The 19,370-nt window shown below is 39.4% G+C and overlaps 1 pseudogene; it reads left to right on the top strand.

The window, feature by feature from the left end:
- The first annotated feature begins 185 nt into the window (after positions 1 to 185).
- Positions 186 to 17,852, top strand: LOC115435255 (ribonucleases P/MRP protein subunit POP1-like; annotated as a pseudogene).
- Positions 17,853 to 19,370: the final 1,518 nt, after the last annotated feature.

The following is a 19,370-nucleotide window of genomic DNA, read 5'->3' as shown; positions in this document are numbered from 1 at the left end:
AAATATTTAATTTATGTATTTTCTCTTTTGTGCGACCACACAGAGATTGATGGCTCATAAATTCATTCTATAATATTAAAATATTACGTTATTTTAAAACTTAGTGTATTTATTTCTTCGTGTATATTTTTCCTTGCGCTTCTATACTACAAATCCCATGAGCACCACATACCCGGAAGTAAACGTCAAACCAAACAGCATGAGTGAAACTCACATGGTAACTTTAGCTAGCAGGAGAAACGGGGAACTGTTCTATTTGAAACATATTCCTGACCTATTATCATACTGGGGGACCTAATGGTAAAAATTCAATATTAACTATTAAATATTTGTCACTTATACGTGTTTTTTGTGTCCATTAACCCAAACGATCCAATTTGAGTAACGTAGCTAGCTAGCTAACATTAGCAGTTGGAGATATTGACAAGTCATGATGATGTTATATTAAAGTCTCCGTGTTTTGATCTTTGTAGAAAATGTCTGCATCTAAAGTCAAGATGCGGGAGAAGAAGATGAGGGATCAGCCCGTCAGTGTGCAGTATTCTTCCCAGAATGAGGCAGGAGGCAGCAACGAAAACGGAGGTGAAACCCGCAGCACTGGTAATGAGACTCTGTCCAGATATTATTGTTTGTTAAGGTCTTTTTATATTTTCAGATCAACTTCGTCATTGAGGTTTCATCCTGTCTCACCATGATTTGTGTGTTAAACGCTGGAGGTGTAGGGTTCCTCAGTCATGCCAAAAAGTGATCATGAATTTGAAGGGTTTATTCTGGCAGAGAGGATTGTATTTGCTGTGATCTTCAGACATAAAGCAGGTCAAATAATGCAATGTTGTCAAGCATAATGTAAAAAAGATCTCCTTATACTAATCTACTTGTTCTAAAGGTCTTATTAGAATATTGGATAGGGCTACAGGATATGATGAACAAGTCATGCACAGACTGCTGATCATTTGTGCATATGTTTTTTTTTTTTTTAAAAAAAGTGTGTGTATATATGTATAGTGACTTTAATTTTAACAACACAGTGTAGAATCCAGAACATCACCAAACTCATACTGCTCTTTTAAATTGCAGCCTTGTTTGGGTACATAATAACATAGACTGCCAGAATGACAATAATGCAATTACCTGGCAATATTTTATGTTTAATAGTAGTCATATAAAACACATGTTTATTTATTTTTTTATTTTTTATTTTATTTATTTTTGCACATCATAGAACAGCAAGAGAAAATAAAAAACAACATTCAAACAAGTAACATCATTGTGCAGGAGAGGTTAGAAGCCAAAAAAGGCTTACATGAATACCTCCCCAGAAATGAACAATACACAGAGGAAAAAAAAAAACATAGGAAACAATTTTAGAATATTTGATATCATCATGTATCCAAGTTCTGATTTAAAAAAAAAAAAAAAAAAAAAATAGAAAACCAATATATTTGTCTCAAAGTCTCAAAGACAGACCTTTACTATGACTATAAGTGTAAAGTTATGTGTATTTGCCCCTTAAGACTGTTTGATCTGGATAAAAGCAGTTGTAGATGGATATAAACTGGGAAATACAGTTTTTGGTTTAACAACTTTTTTGTGAATTGATGAATATTTACTGCCATTGCACCATTTACACTGACATTTATGTGCAGCTCTGGGGATATATAGTGGGGACAAGCAAGTAAACTGTGTTCTTAAACTGTATAATGTTATATACCGTGTTGTCACCGTATTTGTTTACTGACGAAACAACAATATTGCCCAAAGGTGGAGATCCATCCACAAATAGGCCGAAGCGCTCTCACCATCAGCCTGGGTGGGTTCGTGGACACCAGAAAGATGGAGGAGACTACTCCAAAGAAATGCCCAAGTATATCACTGGTAATCATTGTTTCATTTTGTCTCTTTGCGTGTCATGTTTGTGTACAGTTACACTGAGCAGAAATTAGCAAAAATAGGTCTTTCTGTTTCCAAACTGTCGCAGCTGGAGGGTTTGCCAGGGCCCGGGCAGCGGAGGTGAAAGCCATGCTGAAAGCTGTCACAAAGAGACCAGCCAGTTGTCATGTGTTTGAAACTCTGCCTAAACACATGAGGAGACGGGCCATGAGCCACAACACCAAGCGGCTTCCACGGAGGCTGAGACTCATGGCTATGAAACTGGTAAGCTTTTGGATTTGTAGTTCTGCTGCATTCACACTGCAGGTAAAAGTGGCCCAAATCCAACTTTTTTGCCCAGATCAGATTTTCTTTTTTTTTTTTGGATACTCACATTTTTATTGAAGTTTTTCACATTTTAACAAAGAGATACATATTCAAATTGCATATTCCATTGTAGAGTTGGAGAAATAAAGCCGATGTGTAAAGTAACAAAAACAGAAGAAACTAGAAGCACTCGGGAGAGTGCAGACCTTCGCCAAGGCCGAACAGTGGGCCCCCCCCACCTACCACCCCGATCACCACCAAAATGTAATCATTTGTTCCTTGTGCCAGTATCAACATTTCCTGAAATTTTCATCCAAATCCATCTGTAACTTTTTGAGTTATCTTGCACACAAACAGACGGAAAGACAAACCAACGCCGACAAAAACATAACTTCCTTGGTGGAGGTAATAACAGTCATGGCTACTGATATCTATCATTCAAAATAAGATGCATACTTTTGAGTCTGTCAATCCTTAAGCATTGTTCTCTGTGTCATACTGTGACCATTTCTCCTATTTAGTCATAGACACTTTGTCTCATTCTAAGCTGATGGGTCAAATCTGATTATTTTATGACAGTCCAAACGGCACAAATCAGTTTTTTTTTTTCCCCAAATCAGACCCAGGCCACTTCCTTATCTGGTCCTAAATCTGATACGTCTGATACATATCTATCCATTTTTACTTCCATAAACACAATGTACTGCATGTGAAGTCTTGTCTTCATCTGTGCATGCAGGTCAGTTCGGGACCAGAGTGTTCATGCGGGTCTGATGGCATCACATTTGAGTTATAATGTAAACAATTACACAAATCAGAATTGACTGTTTAGACCTGCAGTGTGAACGCAGCGTTAGTATCACCATGTTGTGTAAACAGTTGGTCTGTTTCAGTACCATTATTTGTGTTTATACAAATGTGCAATCCACTGCTTATGTTTGAGTATTTTCACATGTACTCAAAAGTGTTGATAGTGGAGCAGATTCAGTGTCTCCTTCCATACTCACACCCTCCTCCTCTACACAAACTGTAACTTTACTCTGTTCAGTAACACTTTGGTTGTTCTCCTTCTCTTTTCTAGCGAGAGAAAAGCCTACAGGGCGGCTCCAAGAAAAAAAAGGAACAGACTAGGAGTAAGAGTCGCAAAGCTCGCCGTCGGCATGGAAATCTCTTGTTGGAGTTTAACCGCCGCCAGAGGAAGAACATTTGGTTGGAAACGCACATTTGGCACGCCAAGCGATTTCACATGGTTAAAAAGTGGGGCTACTGCCTCGGGGACAGACCCACATACAAATGTTACCGCCCCTGCTACAGAGCTATGAGCAGCCACTGCCTGCTGCAGGTAACCAGACCAACCTGGGTTCGATTTGTCTTAGATATACAATTATACTCATGGGGATTTCTCTGCCAAGAAAAATGAGAGTAACGTTTCCTGTTCTGGTTGCATAGGACCTTTCTTACTACTGCTGCATAGAGCTACAAGGAGAGGAAGACCGGCTGCTGACGGGTCTGAGTCAGCTGACCAGCAAGGAGGCAGGTGAGAGGATGCCCCGCCCACACATTACTGTTCAGAGTAAGGTAAACACTGTCTGACACAGACCATAGATGACAAAACTTAGTAACAGCTTCTGCTGCAGATAAAGTGGTGGCCCTATATTACGTAGGTGGAAGATTGAGATGGTTGGGACATGTGCAGAGGAGGGATAGTGAATATATTGGTAGAAGGATGATGATGATCTCTACCAGGAGGGAGGTGAAGAGGGGATTTATGGATGTGGTGAAGGAGGACATGCAGGAGGCAGATGGAAGCAGATGATCTGATGTGGCCAACCCTAAAGGGAGATGCCAAAATTAGTAAAATAATGCACAGTTAAGGCTCATTTATGCTCCGTTAAAGATGCATACGTATATGGACGCAGCATTCTGTCTGTCCATTACCTTCATTACATGTGTATTTCTGTTGGTTTCCTGGGAACTTGCGGATGTGAACCCAAACAGAGTATGGAGCAGTACCACCAGGAACTGTGGCGGCAGTGTTGAGATTAGCAGAGAATAATTTCCAGAAATGGCTGAATTTTTCAAAGAGCAACTGTGTGAGTTAGTGAGAAACTACCGACATTTACTACAAATACCCCTCTCAGCACCAACGTTACTAGTCCCTCCTCTGTTGTCGCCATGTTCAATAGTGACTTTCTTCTTCTCTCAAAAAACTTTACTCCTCTTCCTAGTATTCAGCCAGTATATTAATTAAGAGCGGCGTCCTCTGGTGGATTGGTTGACAAATGCTCACTCCAGCGCAATGGATGTATGGAAGTGTAGAGGCAGTGACACTTAACAGGTTGAAACGGGCGTACCTATTTGTGTACATCAAGTGAACATGAATGGGCCTTTGGAGGTTCAGAAACATCCAAGCATCCAAAGACACTCTGGGACAAAATTCCGTCAGAAATTTTGACCTTTGATGACCACAAAATGAAGCTGCTATGGCATTCATCTACTCAACAACCAATTCAAATTCAGTATGAAATTGAATGACGCATTGATCAACTTGGCACATAAGTTTCTGTAGCTAAAAATAACAGTGACTTCATGACAGTGCAACCATTAGCTTTGTTTACAACTGCAGTGTCACAGGTAGATGACATGTGGGGATGTTGTTTTGTTCTTGAACATTCACCGCCATCACAACCTGAGATTCAGTGAAGGTTATCATCGCACATTGTATCCAAGTTTATCAGATTCCTATTGCACAGTGTGGCTGCTGATAAATTTATAAGACAACTGAAATCTCAGTCTCTATGAGCCTGAAAGAGCCAGACTGAGGGAATAAAACATATCTGGAAGTCTGAAAGAAATGCTAGTGTCACATGATGTATGAAATTTTAAAATTGTTGATTTATTTCTCTTATTTGTTGTAGGTTAAAACAATTAATATATGAATAGTGAAAGATTGACTTAAGGTCCCTAACAATGAGGACACAATGGAACAAAAAAATAAACAAGATGTCAACGAACCTTATAGCTTTATTAAACTATATTCAGAGGTGCTATATTTAAAATGGGAGTTTTTGTGATCAGTGGGACTTTATTTTTAGTTAAATGAAGCTGGACATTTAAGTTTGCCTCATCAGAATCAGAATACTCTGTAATCTGTCATGACCGAAAATCATCTCCAGCGTAGCTCATTCACAGCCAGACAAAAAAAAAAAAACATACGGCAAGATTACACAGATGAATCCTGGCATAAAAACAGTAAAATGTTAATTTATGACTCTAAATGTAAGTTAGTGTAATAAGCAGATGGTGTGTGTTTTCAGGTCCCACATTTGCTGCAGCCCTGTGTCTATCAGGGAGGAGACAGGGCAGTGTGGTGGTCTACAGAGCTGGACAGTACCCCTCCCAGCCCCTGGGCCCCGTTACCTTCCTCTGGAGGCCCCGAACCCAAGGCTCGACCCACAGACAGCTGTGGATCTGGGCTCATCCCACCCTCAAACAGGTACTTTCTTCCATTAATGTGGTGGGAAAGCGTAATGTTTTGACCTTAATGTTTAAAAAGGTTTAAACTCAGCATTGAACCTGTTTACATTCACAGTAATACTCCAATCATTGTCTGATTACTGGAATTATCAATTATAAGTGATCATGTAAAGAGTATAATCTGATTATGAGAAATCAGATTACCATGCCTGGATTTCTCCCGTGTTTTCATCCATGTATACAGATTAATCTGATTTATTTTGTTCCTTTGCATCTTTGTATGCGTTTAAAAAAAAAAAAGAACTTTAGTCAAACATGAGCAGAAGGCAATAATAGTAAGTTTGATTCTACTGTCACTACATACTTTGAAGGAAATCCAATAATGGACTGTAATGTCTAAACCAGTAAAGGTATCAGATCTGATTATTATAATTGTCTGATTACTCTCACTTATGGTATTTTCATGGTCATGTAACGGGTGTAGTGATAACTCCAGACTCTGCTCTTTCTCCAGGATCTTCTTGCTGAGTTACGAAGTGTTTGCGATTGTTCTGAGGCAGTCGTCCCTGTGGTCGTGCCTGAGCCGTCACCTGCAGAGGTCACTCCCACCGTAGACTCGGAGCCAAAGCCTAAAACCACCCCTGGAGCCAAGAGGAAGAGGAGCTCCAAGGACCAGAGCGGACCCCCAGCCAAGAAGATCCTGGGTGATGGAACCAGATCTCCCACCACTCCTGTGACCTGGAAGTCCAGCTCATCTACAACAGTCATAAAGTTAGTCTTGTTTCACTCAAGTCTTCGCCTGAAATGCAGATGTGACTTGTTTAATTTGTTGTTTAATGTGTTGCAGTGATCTGACAATGGAGATCATTCGCTACCGTCTGATTGGACCACAATCCCACACTGTGATCACAGAGGCTTTTGAAGCGGCAACATCTTGTGATGTAAGATTCATGAAAAACAAAGAGTCTGTAATCCATATTTAAACTTAACGGTTAATATTTCAATCTGGTTGTCATGTTTCTTTTAAGGAAATGAACAAATCCCAGCCATCTTCACTCTGGTGGCCTGAACACTGCAAAGATGAAAACAAGATGCATCTACACCAACAACAAGCTGATGTATTTCACTTACTTAAAGGTGTTGCATGTCCTCAGTGTGAATCAGAATTGTACTTTTTCTGTCTTAGTTTTACCGTCTGGTTTGGTGTCTGTATGCCCATCGATTTTAACTGTATAATTTATTTGTCCAGGCATCTTTTCCACCGCAGAGCTCCCCCCAGGCACAATCCTCGGTCTGACTGTAGACGATCCCAGACTGACTTTACCAACTAAGAAGGTTAAAGCTTTGCCCTGTGTAAAGCAGGCACAAGGTAAAATCTGACCTACCTGACACACAATGGAGGATTTTATTTAGATGTTGTTTTGTTTTATTGTTTTTATTTCCGTCTGAAGAACAAACACAGTCCATAGATTCAACAATCATTCCATGAAATGAACATTTATAATACAAGCTTCACTAATTAAGTAATGAATTTATAGTCAGACTGAAAAGGAGTAGGCTGAAGCTTTCTGCTTATTTTTCCTACCTTTTATACATTATCTTGCAGCACATCCTCAACTTAAACAAGCAACATATTCACACCGACAATGGAAAACAATATGAATGCTGAAATAAATATAAAATGTTGTATACAAACTTAAGGCTTAAATTTCGTATATTTATTAAGAGTCATATTTATATATGTTTTTTTAAGGTGAGAGAGAGGTACATAATTTCAACTGATCTGTGCAGCTGTTCCACAGATCTGCTCCTCTGACAGACAGAATTTCATAACATTTGTTTTAAATGTTTTCTTTGTGAATATTTCAGTCCCTCTAATATCATAATGACTGTCTCTAATTTTGAACATTTCTTTGATTGCTTTTGACATGAGGTTATTTTTAACTTTGAATATTATTTTAAGAGTGTATAGGTCAAGTAGATCATAGAATTTTAGTGTTTGCAGGTTTATAAATAATTCATTTGTTGGCCCATTTTAAGTTGTAATTTAGTGATGAAGTATTTTCTTCTATATTGATGTCGTGCAAAATACAGACTTGATTTAAAGGCCTTTTTTTTTTTTTTTTTAATTTAAATTCCCCCAGAATCAGTCTGTTTCTGGTCCAAAGGCTGTTTCATCGAGTACTCATCTGGTTCTGTGCTCCAGGGGGCCTCTGCCCAGCCATGCAGATGTTCCAGGTTCGAATCCTGGCAGGACCCTGTACTCAGAACACGCCTTCAGTGACAGAAAACGGCTGATTCAGTGATCAGGAAAGGAAAGTAGAGGCTAGAGGGAGGTTAGTCAGCATCAGCAGCTGTCGACGGCAACGGTTTTGCCAAAATTTCAATTCCAAAGTCTTAAAATGACCTGCTTTTAAAGTGATCACTGCACATCCCCTTAACTCCCCTCCTGAATTCATAAATCTAATTATTAGTGCTAGATGGGTAATAAAATGCCTTGCATCAATTATTTTTCTGACATTGCAATTTTAAGAAAATATTTTCCAACATCCCATCTGTTTAATTTAATGTAGATCTGGAGAGCAAAACCAGCAACATTTATAGGAACAAAAGAGTAATGTTTTGCAATAAGAAATATAGATAAAACATTTCATAACCCAAAGTAACTAATATTTTTTTCTTAAATACTTATAATTCATTTTCAGGGGTATTAAAAGTTGTCTGATTAAAGTTGTAGAACCGCTTAAAAATGATGGCGGTTATTAGACTTGAAGCTGTTTTTTGACTCATAGTTCCACATTTAGGCTCATTATGTTATTTTAATAGAATCCAAACAAATCATTGTATTTTGGTATCTAATACACGTGCTGTTTGTATTACTGAAATTGCTGCTGATATTCCCATAAGAAGATGTTTTTATTGTCCCACAATGTTGCAATAGCAGTAGCAAAAGTACAGAACAGAATGAAGTGCACTCACAGTAAAGGATAAACTAAAAAATGTAATATTAAATCTCCAGTCAATTATTTTCATCGGCATGGAAAGAGTGGATTTGAGTGGGTGAATATAATACTTGAATGAAAGAAAAGATCCGGACTTGTTCTGCAAAACAGTATTATGATAACTGATGATACACAATTTTTGAGAACATGTACAGTCTTTTCAGCGACCTGCAGTCCTTAACACTGCAACAAGAATTAGATTTTCTACCCATAAATGTCATACTCAGCCATTATAACTGTACTAAATGGAATGAATCTACTCTACTCGTGCTGAGGGAATATTTTGTTGTCCTTTCTGAATATTAAATCTGCAGAGTCTCTTAAATTTGATAACCTGGGTTCAGCTTTTCTACTGATCCTTGTGTGTGTTGTGAAGCTTGATGGCGATGTTTGCCATATCGGTGGATTTTATGTCTGTTGTGTTTCTTCCAGAGGTGGATGAGGAGAAGAGAAGGGAACTGGTACTCAGCGGTGTATCAGAACACTGCTGTCAGAGCTTCCTGTGGGACCGGTCCGTCCGAGACAACGTCATCGATAACAAGATATCGGAGCAGGTACAGGAGTCATTTATGAGGTTTGTTGCAGCTTTGGTTTTCACGTATCTGCTTTAACCGTCTGTGTTTTGCCGATGCTGTAGGAGTTAAACCGTATGAGAAGTGAGGTTCTGGTCCCGGGGTCCAGACTCCCTGTCCCCCCACAGGGTCGAGTCCCCGTCCTGCTGGTTCATCAGCCTGGGAAACAGGTGGGACATGAGATGAGCTCCTGGGGGGCTGGATGGGACCTGCTGCTTCCCAAAGGCTGGGGCATGGCCTTCTGGGTTCCACTGGTGGGTACTTTTATTTTGGACAGCTTTCTTAACTTTTTGTGTGAACACTGATCAGCCATAACATTCTGACACTGACAGGGGAAGTGTTAATAATATTGATAATTTTGTTACGACACCTTTTACTGTGTGGGATAAATGAACATTTAGTCCTCAAAGCTGAAGCAGGAAAATGAGAAACATCAGGAACTGTGTGATTTTGACCAGGGCTGTACTGTAACGGTGATGACTGGGTCAGAGCATCTCCACAGCTGCAGGGCTTGTTGAGTGTTCCTGGTCTGCAGTGGTTAGTATCGACCAAAAATGGACTAAGGAAGGACAGTACAATCTCAGGACCCTTGATTACACTGGTCTGCAATTTTTTTTTTTTTTTTTTAGAAATTATCAAGATTAACTGTGCTAAATGTTATGTATTTAATGAGATTAATTGGAAAAGAAATGACAAAAGTGCTAGTTTGCAGATGTTTTCAAGGTATATGATAAAGTGTTATTACACACATTTATTGGTTTATGTACGTTTATACAGTAGATTTATAAATGTTTCACTGATAGAACCTGTACAGTAAATATATTATCATGTGCAGACGGTGTTTTGAAGTAGATCTGGTAGCTCTGACACTAATATTTCTAATGAGTTAAACCCATTCTCTCATTAATTCTCGAAGTTCACATGTTGACTCAAGACTGTATCTTGGAAACTTCAGCCAACCAACATTTTGACTTGATTTTTCTTTATCAGTGACTCACACATGGTAAAATTTCACTACTTTTATTCAGGTAAGCATTTTACTTGTAGACCAGTGTTATCTATGGGAGATGTTGGACAAATAAATCTGATCCATGTAGATCCACCTCACGAATCCGTTTACTGACGTTTCCTCTGATTTGTCTGGTTTCACCTCCTCAGCGTACATCCAACAATAAAAGCTGTGACTTGATGGTTAAAAATATCTACACTACAACAAGCAAAAATAATCAACAAAATGAAGAAAATGACAAACAGAACAAAAATGAAGGAACGATCAACAAATGAAGATGAAGTAAATAGTCAATAAAATGAACAAAATATTCAACACAAGGGCAAGGAGGAAGAAAATAATCCAAGAAGTGTAAAAAAAATGAGCAGAATAAAGAAAAGTGTCAACAAAACGGACAAATGAAAGAAATAGTGACAAATAACTAACAAAATAGTCAACAAAAGGATAAAAATTGCAGGATAACGTTAGTTCTACAACTGTGTGGACACAGTTGTTGTGTATGGAGATCCACCTCTGTACTTCCAGGACTTCAGGGACTTCTGCTGCTAATGTCCAGATACCACACACACCTTCAGAGGTCTGATGAAGTCCAGACCTCGGGTCAGAGTTGTTTTTGTGGAAAAAGGGGAACCTGCACAATAATAGACAGGAGGTAATAATGTTCTGCTCCTATAGATGCTGGATTGGTTGTTGTTTTTTTTTTGTTTTTTTGAGATGCTTTTAGTAGGTACTGACCAGTTGACATTGGGAATGAAGATGATCTAGAGCTGCTCTGACCCAGTGGTTTGACCATTGCAATTTATTTTTTCTTAAAGTTGCTCAGATCCATTTTCTTGCTAATTTTACTGTTTCTAACACATCGACTTAGAGGTCAACATGTTCACTTAGTGTCTAACATATCCACCCACTGACAGGTCCCATTGGAATGAGATAATCCAAAATAATACCACTTTAAATGTCAGTGTCACAATGTTATGGCTGATGTATTTACATTCTGTAAGGTATAGATTTTATTGAAACTCACAGTGGATGCCATGTAAGCTCTGTGTTTTCATTATTAGTCTCCTTGCCACTGGTTTTTGGCAGTTTTTTTTTGACAAGTACTGTGAAGATGTTGAATATACCTTGACATTTATAGGAAGGCTGTGAGCGCTCTGGTTTGCTTTATTTTCCACATCTTTAAATGTAGTTTTCCTGTTCTTCGCCTCGTTTCTCCAGGTGTACAGAGGAGTCCGCATCGGTGGGCTGAACATGAGTCTGAAACACTCTCAGAATAAAAGCGCTCCTCACTTCCCTCACGATTACCCAGACTGCCCTGCTGGCGTTCACTTCCAGGAGGAGCAGGAGGCAGAGCTTCTGGACAAGTTCAAAAGGTCAGATGAAGACTGAACAGAAGGGAGATGACAAACTATATGTTTTTTTTATTTGTGCTTTAAGGTTGAATGATTTGTAAAATAATCATACTATTGTAAAAGTTATTGCAATGAAAATAGGAGGCAGGATATTAGAGGAAATTGCACTGGATGTTCCTCTCATATCTAGAGAATATGATTTATAGTCTGGGGCATCTCTGCAGCACCACAATGCTTCATTTTGACACATTTTACCTTTAGTTCAAAAAATTGCAGCTCCTGTATTTTGTATATTTCTGTGCTGATAATATTTACATAAACTGCTCTGCTGTGACAGAACATAAGCTTGACTTTTAAAGAATATAACCCAGTGTGAATTTTACACCTTAAATACTTGTATTCTTTGAAATTGTTGAAAACTTTACTTTATAAGGTTGCCTAGTTAGGTTGTTATAAATGTTTGATGGAGATGGTTAATGGTAGGGTTTAGGTTATCAGGATTAGCATCAGTCTTTTGCTGTAGACCCTGGTTGTATTGGTTCTGGAGTTTTTAGTTAAGGGGATGTGACCTGTAGTCCACACTCCAACATGATGCACTTCAATGCTACAAAGCTACTCACTATAAATGGAAAAAAAAAGGTTATCAGGTCCATTTTGAGCCGCTTGAGTAAGCGGACAAAAACCTGCTCCTTCTGCAGATAGAAATGACTCATTCTGCGGTGACAAAACACAATGAGCCCGTTTACATGACCATGAAAAAAATAATAATCAGATCTGACACCTTTACATGCATATCAGAAATGCGATAATCAGAAAACCCTGGTTTACATGTTCAGATTTCTTTGAGTAAGTGCATATGTAGTGACAGACTCAAACTCCCTGTTGTATTCCCCTTACATTGTGACTGTCATTTCTGTTTTCTACTACTATTTATGTATTTTTATACATGCACAGATGTACAGGGTGGGGAAGCAAAATTTACTATGAACATTTAGTTCTTTTTTCTCAGCAGGCACTACGTCAATTGTTTTGAAACCAAACATATATTGATGTCATAATCATACCTAACACTATTATCCATACCTTTTCAGAAACTTTTGCCCATATGAGTAATCAGGAAAGCAAACGTCAAAGAGTGTGTGATTTGCTGAATGCACTCGTCACACCAAGGAGATTTCAAAAATAGTTGGAGTGTCCATAAAGACTGTTTATAATGGAAAGAAGAGAATGACTATGAGCAAAACTATTACGAGAAAGTCTGGAAGATACTATTAAAGAAGAATGGGAGAAGTTGCCACCCGAATATTTGAGGAACACTTGCACAAGTTTCAGGAAGTGTGTGAAGGCAGTTATTGAGAAAGAAGGAGGACACAGAATAAAAACATTTTCTATTATGTAAATTTCTTGTGGCAAATAAATTCTCATGACTTTCAATAAACTAACTGGTCATACACTCTTTTAATCCCTGCCTCAAAATATTGTAAATTTTGCTTCCCCACCCTGTAAAAGAAATAAATTAGATTAACAGGTATACATGCACAAAACATAAGTATTTGGAAGAAACCTAAATGTATTAATCTGATTTCTCATAAAATATCACATTACGCCGTTTACACGATCACTTGAATTATCATTTAACTCAGAAATCGGGTAATTATCAGATTTTAGTGTGCATGTAAACAGGCTCACTTATTTCATTAGTATATAATCATGCAAAATAAAAATCAAATTGCAACATGATAATCCTTTTCTGCAAATACATCATCTAGAATCTCCAAAAAACTATTTTTATGCGTTTTGTTGTTTTATGTATTTATCAAACTGTAACCAACTATCAAAAAAAAACCAAAGGAACCAGTGACCACTAACGCAAACTGTGCAACTCTTAACTTTGAAGTGCTTTCTCCTCTTTCTATACATGTAATAAATTGAAAGCAAATGCATTTACTTTGCAAGTAATTCTGTGACTCCAGGGTGTAGGATGTGAATTATCCTCCTCTGTATCTTGAGTCTGAGATGTAACTGTTAAAATCCTGCTTTCACTTACACCACTATACAGTAAATTGACCATCAGTAAACTAAAAGTACTGTAAAGCCTCTCAGACTTTGCAATGTTACTGTTAGGCTGAAGACAACCAGAATACTATCTGGAGTCGGACACTAAGTAAGTGTGCAGATTTGCGGTTTCGATAGGAAGCGCCACAGAGCTCTGACCTCAGTTAATTCCCATTATGCTGATCACATTGTGCATGCAGATGAGGCGGTGTTTTGGCGGCGTGCTGTTCTCTAGTCATGCTTTGTTTCCTAAATTGGCAGGGATGTCCCAACAGTTTGACAAGGGTTTGACCTTCTGACCTCCTCCGTAGGCGTCCGCCCGCCAAAAGGACCAATTACATTAAACATGGATGTCTGGCTCCGTTCTGTTGCCCGTGGCAACAGCTAGCCGAGGAGTGGGAGCACATCACGAGGGAGGGAGGCGAGGAGAGAGAGGGGGCTGGTCGGAGTCGAACCACAACAGAGGCTGACACTGTGATGGAGGGGAGGTGGCGACCCCTCGTCAGGATGTCACCATGACGATGGCACAGAGATTCACTGTACTGAGGTAAGTGCTTTGTTTGTTTTTTTTACTATGCCTGCACTCTTGTTTGGGATTTAACTTCTGATTTATGCTGTTCTTATCTCCTCCTTTGTCTTAATTGTGAAATTAAAGTCGTATTAGAATTCGCACACACTCTGCAGGTTCACGCCAAGATCTTTCAGAACCTCATATCTAAATCTCACCTCTAACAATATTAATGCAGTGGACTTTTAAAGGTCCCCTGAGCACAAGTACACACAGTTTCTAAGCTTAGGGCTCCAATCATAACTTCTTTTTTTTTTAATTAAGAGGCCATAGTGCAGAGTTTGACAGACTTGATGCATGGTGCTTCCCCAGTACACCTCCCTTTCATCATAATGTCCCTGATGAGAATACCCAAACTACATCCAGCCTTAAATTGCTGCAATACATCACAGAGATTAGTAGAGGAGAAGAGTTGCATCTATCCTCATAAAGCCGTCACACAACGTTTGAGTAATGACTGACTTTATGAGAAAAAAATTGGATAGATTTTTAGCGTCCATTGGCTGCCTTTTTGTTTTCAGCATTAGGGATTAAAAAATGTTCTTCGACCAAATGTGAATTCTCAGAGGTTACGTAAAAAGCCAACCAAAAAAAAGCAACGTTTCCCCTTAGTATTAATCATTAAAAGGATCCTGCTTGTTTTGTGACTTCTTAGGAACAGAAAGTCTTTGAGGCTGCTCTCTGGTTGGTGCAAACCCACCACATCCAAAGGTCAAAGGGCGTGTCGTCTCAGGCTGCCACCGCCATCTCTGGACCTTTCAGCTGTGAAGTCATTCCTCACTTCACATAGGATGACGCTGGTGTGGGTGCGACTATCACTTCTGTCCGGCGGCAAACCAGAACTCCACGGTATCGTGTGTGTGCCGACCTCTGAGGATCTGAAGCAGCTCAAAGCGCCCGGCGCCGTCGGCCCCAAGAGCCCCCGCATAAGGATCACTTCAAAAGCAGAATAAAGCGAAAGAAGAGCTCAAAGAAAGCCGCTGCACCCTCTCTGCCTTCTGATAAGACTGTGGAGAAAGAGACAGAGCTCAGTTCTGCTTCTGACCCAAATATTCCCATCACCTCATCCTCTCCATTGGACCTGGTTTTGGGGCTGTGGCCTGACCCCCTGCCCAGCGTCGCCTCCCACTGCTCCCGGCTCACCCTGGGCTGGGTCACCCAAGGGGATTTCTCTCTATCCGCCGGCTGTGGGGAGGCTCTGGGCTTCGTCAGCGTCCCCGGGCTCCTTAATACCCTCCAGAACCAGCCGATGGAGCACAGAGGGACGGTTCTGCTGCGTAATCCCACCTCCCTTCAGTACCGCTTCGCTAAAATCAACACGAGGTCTGAGCCTATGCACAAGTTTAGCTATTGTCAGTAGAAAAAAAAAAGTCTAATCTTTCACCTCAGTAATACAGTTGTGGAAAAAATTATTAGACAGCCCCTGTTTTTTCTTCAATTTCTGGTCATTTTTAAGGCCTGGTACACTAAAGGTACATTTATTTGGTCAAATATAATGATAATAACAAAATAGCTCGTAAGAGTTTAATTTCAGAGCTGATATTTATCCATTTTCCGTGTTTTCTAGAAAATAACCCAAAATCACTTCAGTTCTTACATCAATATCTATGGCATTGTACTGACAGTAACAGTGCTTTTAGACATTCCATGTTTTCTTTTTCTGTCTGTTTTAGTCACACAACACACCCAGGAGTTAGTACTTGATTGCATAAACCGTGTTTTTGATGACTTTTGATGTCTAATATTTTTTCCGCGACTGTACGTTAAACAAGACTTAAGTTTGAAGTGAACCTTGATCCACTAATCTGACAGACCCTGTGCCTTGAGAGATGCAGTGTGGAAGACTAATGCCTCATAAGTGACATGACTGCAGGCTAAATAGTGACAGAAACTGAAGATTGAATTCTCCTATATTTTATTCTGACTGGTTGTCGGGTGGGGTGCTCTTTTTTTCTCCCCATATCAATGCCTTTGTCATATAGATGCTCCACAAGGGGAACACTGAAAACAGCCGAAACAAATGAAAGCCTTAAGTTTTACTTTTGATAGATTTGTTCAACCTTTAATCAGCTGGGCTTCACAATGTCTTAATTTGTGATTTATGCAGCCGTCTATATCCAGACTGAAGACTTGGAGCCTGTTTGTGGCAATTTATTATTGTGAGTTTAAATTAATTAGGTTGATTGGACGTGCCAATTTCTTTTAAGAGCCCCTGCATTAAAGAGACAGTAATAAATGACTCAAACTGTATTTGACAGACGTCATCTGTGGTTAAAAGCTTTAACCTTCAGCTCTGTTATTAATGCAACGCACAACAGTGGAACAACCGATACTTAAACATTCGTTCTTTTATAGTGACACTGTATGAACACTGCTTTCCCACATATCCCATAATGTGTAGGTGGCAGGCGAGAGCGTTGCCTGGCAACACTAAAGTTTGGAAGCAGTTCAGTGTGAGGTTTATCTAAGGTAAGAAGTTGGTCAGATTGTGCATTTAAAGGCTTTTAGGAGGTTTATTACCTGTGAAATGGCTTTTTAAAGAACATCAGTGCCTGCCACTAAATTACAAACACAAATTAGAATCCTGAATGAACGCAAGCAACAAGTTTAAATACTACCGAATCATGTTTAATTCTTACTTTAACTCGGGTCAGATCAAGTCACCGCAGAAAAACATGGCTCATATATCAACGTCATGTGTTCACCTTTGAGCTTCCCACTACCATTAGGGGGCAGTAGAGCACTACTTTATGACAAACTCCTCATAGTCTGAAATGGTCTCCTGGTTTATTGACAACTCATGTAGATACATTGATGTATTCAGTTGATTAAAGTGTTATGTAGGGAATTTATCACAAAGGCCTCCTGGACCTCCATAGAACTAAAAGTTGGAGCAAGTATAGGGATCTGATTTTGCACTGAGCCAAAAGGCATTTCTTTTTGAATTCATTTCATCATTACTGTATACACCACACAGGGAATATTTCTTGGTTAAGTAGAGCTATTCCGTGAGGTGATTTACACTTCTGACAATTAAAATCCAACACCAATATGGTCTCTGGCACTGGTTTAAGTCGATGCCCGCCGTTCTGGGCTATAAATAGAAATATTATTGAAGTACCCAGGATGAGGCCAAATCAAACCCTCAAATCCCACAAAACTACAGGCCAACAGATGGAGCCGGTCCTATGAATCGTCTGCTTGGCCGCTCTGTTGCACATAAGTTTGGCTGCCAGTGATCCGTATGTCCTAGTCGTTGCCTCGGGCTGCACTTTGTCTGTGTGCCTCCTCCCTGTGAACACAGACAGAACAGCTCATTAGATGGACCCTGCGCCACGGCTGCAGACTTTAGCAGTCAGATAAATCCAAGGGTCAGTCAGTAGATATCCGAACTGCCACTGGCTGTTAATCAATGCACTCTGCTCAACACAAATAGGTCGACACGCAACATTTGCAAAGTGACTAGATTAAAAAATGAAGAGGACTGACCGGGGATCTTATCCATTGGGAATGAAATTGCGGTCCCTGTTGCTTTATCTTTGGCCTGTTCCGTGCAATCAGGAAGACTCCCAGGAAAGAGAGAAGACAAACTGGAAAAGAGTTTCAGGGAAGATCGCCTGACAGTAAATATCGTATTTAATGAGCTGCAATTACAGGTCTGTTACTGAGTACTTACCCAAAGAGGAACATGAAAATGTTCAGTAAAGCCAAGTCTTCAAATTCCTGGTAAATATTATCCCTGCAAAATGAATAAACACATAAAATGCATCTCATTCTAGCAAAATAAACACGGATTATCTCTAGCGCTTTGTTTATACAGCAAAGCCCTGCAAATAATTTCATTTAGTTTCACAGATCAGTAGAGATTGGCTGTTCAGAATCACTGATTACAGTGTCACATACAAAACTCTCCTCAGTGACCAGATACTGTATTAATGAATAAAGTGACAAAAAAAGCTTTTCCCTATTTATACATTTATTTCACTGCTCCACAGCTCTTTTGTTGTGACAACCCCTAAAATTAGCATTTTCTTCAATGTGAACAAAACTAATTTTAAAGAAGAAATCCACCCCCAGATATCTGTATAGTGCCAGATACAAGGCATCAGCAATTTGTTGTTCAATACAGTCAATTTTTGGGTTATGTGTGTGGGTGGAAAGTAGTGGTAAAACCAAGAGCAATATTAGAGAAAGATTTTCAGAAAAGGTGAGAAATCCTCAAACTGCCAGATTCCGGTGATGGATGTCAGCCTGTATTATTACAGGATATCAGTGCAAAATTGTGGTAAGAAGCTGTTGCTCTTCTGTTCTAGGTGACAGCGAAAACTGATGTTTACTGTTGATGTTTCAGACAGCTGGAACATTTTCTATTACACCTCGCTGAATCTGGACTGGAAATGGCCTGAGATGACGTCAAGTCACGGTAGATGTTGGACAATTTATCTTCAAGAAAAATGGCAAATGCTCTGACAGAAGATGTTCAATCGTGAGAAAATGACACTACATCATCTAAATTCTATGGTTTCATGTATCAGGTCATAAAAAAAATCATCTGGTCTAACCTCAAGTGTAAACACAGCAGATTCCATCAGGCTATTATTTATTTAACAAAAATGAAGCCAAATTCGAGAAGTAATGTGTGAAAAACCTCACTGCTTCCACAGGAATTAAGACACTAAGCAGCAGACAGATGTTCCTTAATGTTACCCTGAATTTATTGACCATCGCTAAGTGTGATCACCTCTATAACAGCAAAAGTTTCCTGGCCTGGAGCTGTCAGGTGTGTGTGTTAACTCAACACCGAGGAGGAAAGACATCAGAAATGAGCTTAGAGAAGAAATTATTTCTGCAGATAAATTTGGGGAGAGTTCTAAGGTCACAACCAACAATCTGAAGTGCATCATTCTGCTGTGAGGATGGATTATTTACAAGAGGTAATTATTAATGACAGTTGCCGATTGAAGCGAAAATTCAAGGTCAGACCAGGCAACGATCAGAAAAACTGCAAGAACCACCTGAGAAGTTACAGGACAAACCCTCTTCTCTCTACTTTTTATAGACCCAAAATCCACCACCGACCAAAACCATCCTCTGATCTAAACTGTTTAATACCCCTTGATCCACTAATCCTATCAATAC

The sequence above is a fragment of the Sphaeramia orbicularis genome, chromosome 16, assembly GCF_902148855.1.
Source record: "Sphaeramia orbicularis chromosome 16, fSphaOr1.1, whole genome shotgun sequence".
Classification (NCBI taxonomy): domain Eukaryota; kingdom Metazoa; phylum Chordata; class Actinopteri; order Kurtiformes; family Apogonidae; genus Sphaeramia; species Sphaeramia orbicularis.
This window is presented reverse-complemented; position numbering and strand designations above follow the sequence as displayed.